The 5,875-nt window shown below is 36.4% G+C and overlaps 1 long non-coding RNA gene across 1 annotated transcript; it reads left to right on the top strand.

Moving 5' to 3' along the window:
• Positions 1-2,643: 2,643 nt before the first annotated feature.
• Positions 2,644-5,185, top strand: LOC140622745 (uncharacterized). Its single transcript, XR_012022434.1, has 2 exons — positions 2,644-2,801; positions 4,618-5,185. It is a non-coding gene; the product is annotated as an uncharacterized lncRNA (long non-coding RNA).
• The last annotated feature ends 690 nt before the right edge of the window (positions 5,186-5,875 follow it).

Below are 5,875 nucleotides of genomic sequence, written 5' to 3'. Positions count from 1 at the left end.
TTTCTAATCAGCCATCTTGTTCTGGGTTGAGATCAAGGAAGTATAAAAGCTATTAGTAGAAATAAAGTAAGGAATAACAGGCTGATCAAATATTCTCTTCCTTTTAAACAAGAGCACTTGAGAAACTAAAGTCCAGTTCAAATCACAGAGGATCAGTATCAGCCAACCTAAAGGCTTTTTAACATTAACAAAAGTCAAAACACTAGAATTAAATTTGCCTTATTCCAAAGACTGACTCCATTTTCCTTCACCCACAGTTGAGCATAACAAGACAGAATTTTTTTTGTTTATTTGCTTTTCCATTTCCTGTATTATTTTTCTGGTGCATGATATATGCTAATCTATTCCCATCTCCCTCCCCACCCCCTGCACCCTTACCCCTAACTACCTTCTTAAGGTCAGGCTTTCACCAAACCATGATTACAGAACAGGTCTTTTTAAAAGTAAATCAAAATAGAAAACTGAAGTATTAGCATAATCGCACCTAATAGTTATGCTGTTCTTGACGTGGGTCACTTTTGGCAATGTGAAAATTCTGATTGTTTTGAAGATGCTTGGTCTTGATAATGGAATCTATAGGGAAAAGAAAGAATATAAGACAACCTCATCAATTCTTACCTCTTAAAAAAAAAAAAAAATTCTTACCTCTTTTAGCTCATTCAGTTCCATCCAGAGAGAAAAGCTGATGGAAGGAAATAACAGAATCCAGGCAAAAGGCTGAGGAAAGTATGCAAGATTCGTGAGGTAGAAGAAACTGAGAAATATAGATAGGAAAGTGAGAAGATTCCAGGTATCTAGAAGAGGGAAGGGAGACCATATAGGCAACCCCTAGAGATGGGAATGAAGGTCCATTACCTCAGAAAATTGTTGGAGGCAATGAGTAGAGACAATGAGTCTGTCAACCTTCCACACACAAAGTAGACTCTAGGTAAATGGGTATTCATGACGTGAAAGTGAAGTTAAGAGCTGTTTCTTGTCTAGACTCTTCAGAAAAGTTGAATTTATTTGGTCTTGTTTTTGCAATGGAGTACACTATCCTGGTTTCTCATGCTAAGAGGTTACATAGGAACTGAAAGGAAAATAAAATAAGTCTAGAAAGACTAGTGACTGCATCTGTGTTAAAAATCCAAAAGCAAACAATTTTGTTTCGGCTTACTAAACACACATCTTGCCACACAGCCTGCATATTTGGGTTGACCAAGTCTGTTTGGTGAAAACATTGGTCAAACTAATTACTTAATAGACAATTCACTTTCTTTTTTTTTTTTTTTTAATTTTTTTTAATTTTTATTTATTTATGATAGTCACAGAGAGAGAGAGAGGCAGAGACACAGGCAGAGGGAGAAGCAGGCTCCATGCACCGGGAGCCCGACGTGGGATTCGATCCCGGGTCTCCAGGATCGCGCCCTGGGCCAAAGGCAGGCGCCAAACCGCTGCGCCACCCAGGGATCCCGACAATTCACTTTCAAGAGCCAGTTTGGAATCCTTATATTCACAAAAGACACCGGGAGCCATCTTCCTTATAAACGAGAAAAAAGAAGATAACAAAAGAAATAAGGAAAGACAGAGTTTTTGCTCGGTTAGCACTGGACGGGAAAACCGTCACTCCTGAATTCTTACAGCTGAGTCCGGTGAAAATGCCAAAGCTTTAGTTTTTCTTAAATAGTTATTTCAAAACAAATGTTCCAAGAGTAAGTGATTAGGGACTAGATCTGAGGAAGAAATATTGTTATTATTATTACTTTACCTGGAATACCAAGTCAATCTAGCAGGATTTGATTGGCAATGTTTTCCAGCTTCCTGGTCAATGAAACCATTTTCCATTGCCCATTTTAATCCTAAAGCAGGATAATTAATCCAATTATGTCTTACAATCATAAGCTTCCACTTAACAACCGTCCTATAAATTAATGTTCTATGTCACAAAGTGAAACTCTTCCAAACAGAGAGAGGACAATAGTAAGAATAAAGCCATCCCCACAATTTGAAAAGGTAACTGTATGTGCCTTATTGATAGTTGGTCAGGGCCATCTTCATTCCATTTTGGTAAACAGAGATTTCCTGCTGTGTGCTGAGCTTTGTGCCCAATTCTATGAGGGACATCATGTCTTGCCCCCTTAAGGAACTCAAAATTATATGATAGGGAAGGCATCATGAAAAATAATCACAAATAGCTATAACTACTGTAATGATGTGAAAAACACTATTAAAATGACACCTAAAGATATATGTGAAAGACAATGTATTATTAAAGCAAGATAAGATGAGCCATCTTGTGTTCATATTCTTAGTGCTTGCTAATATGTCTATACATGTCTATGTACATAGATGAAAATATACATGAGTAATACTATCTGACTTGCTCTTTGACATGCAAGAAAATAAATTATTTTAATTGGTAACAAGGCTTTCCTTTAGACTCCTTTTCCATGCAGAGAAACGTTGGCTATAATGAACAAATTCATATGGTTTGGTTTTCCCAGTCATACTCCATATGTGACATATGGAGTGACATATCACCCTCATTCTCCGTCCTCTTTGTCTTCATTCATAAGGTCCCCTAAAGAGATAGATCGTGTGCCAAGTTGCATTATAATTTCAACCTCTGCCAACAGAGTTCTACCCATCTTGTTCTTAAGGAATGGATCCAACATGAAGCTACCTTGACCCACAGCAGTTGGTGCTTTGAGGACCTTACCAGAACTGACCCTGTATGGTTCAGGAAACGCTAAAATGCCAAGTTGTTTGACAGTAACCGAAGTAGAGAATAAGCAAGAGAACTCTCTGCCCCACAATAAAAAGTGAGAACACTTCTAATGATTATTTCTGACTTTCCCATTACATGCATTCCAGCATGCTCAGCACCTCAAATTCTCACTAAATTATAGTATGTTTCAGGACATGTATTCATTTAAAGAGCAAATGTATTTTTATTCAAGTTCCTGAGAGGTAGAGCCTGAGAGGGATTCTTGATCAGTTGATTTATTGGAGGAGTGCCCTCAAGGGAAGCAGAGTGAAAAAAGCCATATAGTGCAGAGCAACTAAGTGAAGGAAAAATAGGTTACTGGGTGAGATGGCTTTTGTTTGGCTGAGAGCAATTTTCTGGGGAAACAAGAAAAAGAAGCAGTAATATATTAGCATCTAGGGGATGGATTTCCTGAATCGTAAAGGGCATCTATGTAGGGTACCAGCAGCATCCTCTCCATGATACTGTTTCTAAAAGACTATCACTTTTAGGTAAGAGGTGCTTCATGCTTCATTTTGGGAAGCAGATGTCTTTAAAACCTGGTGGAGTTTGTTAAGCTATGATTCAAATATATAATGAATGATCTTGGAAAAAAATGGTCTATTAAAAACTTTGCTTGAAAATTAATTGGTTAGCATTATGTATCCCCCCAAAATCTAATATGGTCTATAGGTACTATTCAGTTAACAAATACTCAACTTATCAGCATTTTATTTTATCTTTATTTTTTTTTAATTTTATTTATTTATGATAGTCACAGAGAGAGAGAGAGAGAGAGAGGCAGAGACATAGGCAGAGGGAGCCCAATGTGGGATTCGATCCCGGGTCTCCAGGATCGCGTCCTGGGCCAAAGGCAGGCGCTAAACCGCTGCGCCACGAAGGGATTCCTCAGCATTTTATATATAAAAATAGGATGTCCGATCATTTACAGAGGAAAGCATAGAGGCTTCTTAGAATTTCCTCACCAATGTGATATAGATACTACTTGATTATTGACTATCAATTATGGTAATAGTCTAAAATACTTTGTAAACGGTATATTGCTTTAATATTTAATATAGTATTATGGTGATGATGGTGATTAATGAATAAATAAATGATAGATAATTGGTTACGAGAGAGGAATAGAGAAGAAATGTTTATTTTATGCTTGTTATTTTTATGGTATATTATAATCACCTCATCTCAACAATTTGTTTTCTTTCGTTAGGTTAGACATAGTTAAGATAATCAGGGCTAGCTTTATTAAAAAAAAAGATAGATAGATAGATGATTGATAGATAGATAGATAGATAGATAGATAGATAGATAGATAGATAGATAGATAAGATGTACCTGTTTACTACCACACATTTCTGTCAAGTGGCAACGAAGGTTTTGGGAAAGGAAGGCTATGTGGACAAGCAATAGGATGGTTCTGTTTTAGGGTCTTGCAAAATTGTTTTTTCAGTCTTGAAATCCACCTCCTTTCCCCCAATTATACATTTGGGAAATGCCCGCACCTCTTTTACATCCCTATTCAAATGATACCTTCTCCAGGGCCTTCCCTGACCACCCTACTTAATATGCAACCTGTGCTACCCCAAAAACACTTACATATTCCTGGAACCCTAAGCTTACTCAATTTTTCTTACATTTGTCCCCTTCTAACATGCCATACTATTTACTTATTTATTATGTTCACAATTTATTGTCTCTCTTCTCCACTAGAATATAAGTTCCACGAACACTTGGATTTTAGCCTGTTTTATTCATGTATGTATCTTTTTCTGGGGCTCTGCTCATTTGTAAGTAACAGTGAGGATTCAGTGGTATCATAATGGTAAAGTACTTGTTAAACACTTACAGATCTTTTTATACTCTTTTCTCAGGGTTGTCTTCCTCAGTGATAAAAGCAAGTAATGGCTTCCAGAAAACAAAGCATGCGGAGTGCTCAGACTTAAATCATCAAGACCAAGAAAGCATATTTGTTTTAAGGTTAAAGGTGGAACATTGGCAACTCCAGAATCGAAGCCACTCTTGTGGCAAGGTGCTCATGCATGTATGTACTTTCCTTTACTCTCTCTTTCTTTGTCTCTTGGCAAAAATCTTCTGCATTGATTTCATCTTCAGGCAGCAAAGAGGGTCCCAGGAACTTCAGACTTGTTTGTCCTTTAAAATTTAGTATCTTACAAAAAGAGACTCTGTTTTTCTCAGATCCCCAAAAAGTGGACCCTTTGGGGCCTATCTGTGTCAAACATCTAAGCTTGGATAAATCACTGTATCCAGAGGAATTGGCCAATCTGGGTAATTACTTACTGTTGATGTGGGAAAATCAGGGCTATGTGACTGTAACCTTGGCAATGGAAGGAGTACTGATTCTAAAAAAGAAAAGATGATGAACAAGCAAAAAAAAAAAAAACAACAACAACTAATTTCCCAGCGTAGGAACAGTATTTGGACTGTTATAGCACTCAATAAATGGACATTTGCATTATATTCTCATTTTTCTTGGTCACATCTCTCAGTTTATTAATATTTTCAGGGAGCTGTTTTATTTATCATCTACTTTAAAACATCTTCCTATTCATTAATTTTTGATATTATCTTTATAAATTCCTTACTTCTTTTCTTTTGATTTTCTTTTGTTGTTTTCTTTTTCAGATTTTCAGTTGAATCTAGTCCACTTATTTTCCATCATTTTTGTTTTTTAATAAGTATATGTATTGGTGGAATTCTATATGTTTTGATGCATTATGCATTCATTGTATTTCTAAATAGATTTATAGAAAATTTGGTTTCTTCTTTTGCTCACAGAGACTATTTGTTATGGAAATTTCTAAGAGAATAAACATTCTGGGCTATCTTTTTGTTCTCATTTCTAATTTAATTACATTTTGGTCAGAAAATGTGGACTCAGGGACGCTTGGCTGGCTCTGCAGTTGAGCATCTGCTTTCAGCTCAAAGCGTGATCCCAGGGTCCGGGATCGAGTTCTGCATTAGGTTTCTTGCCAGGAGCCTGCTTCTCCCTCTCCCTCTCCCTATGTCTCTGCCTCTTTCTTTTTGTGTCTCTCATGAATGAATGAATGAATGAATGAATAAATAAAAATAAATAAATAAATAAATAAATAAATAAATAAATAAAATTTT

Source organism: Canis lupus, chromosome 32 (assembly GCF_048164855.1).
Source record: "Canis lupus baileyi chromosome 32, mCanLup2.hap1, whole genome shotgun sequence".
NCBI lineage: Eukaryota > Metazoa > Chordata > Mammalia > Carnivora > Canidae > Canis > Canis lupus.
This window is presented reverse-complemented; position numbering and strand designations above follow the sequence as displayed.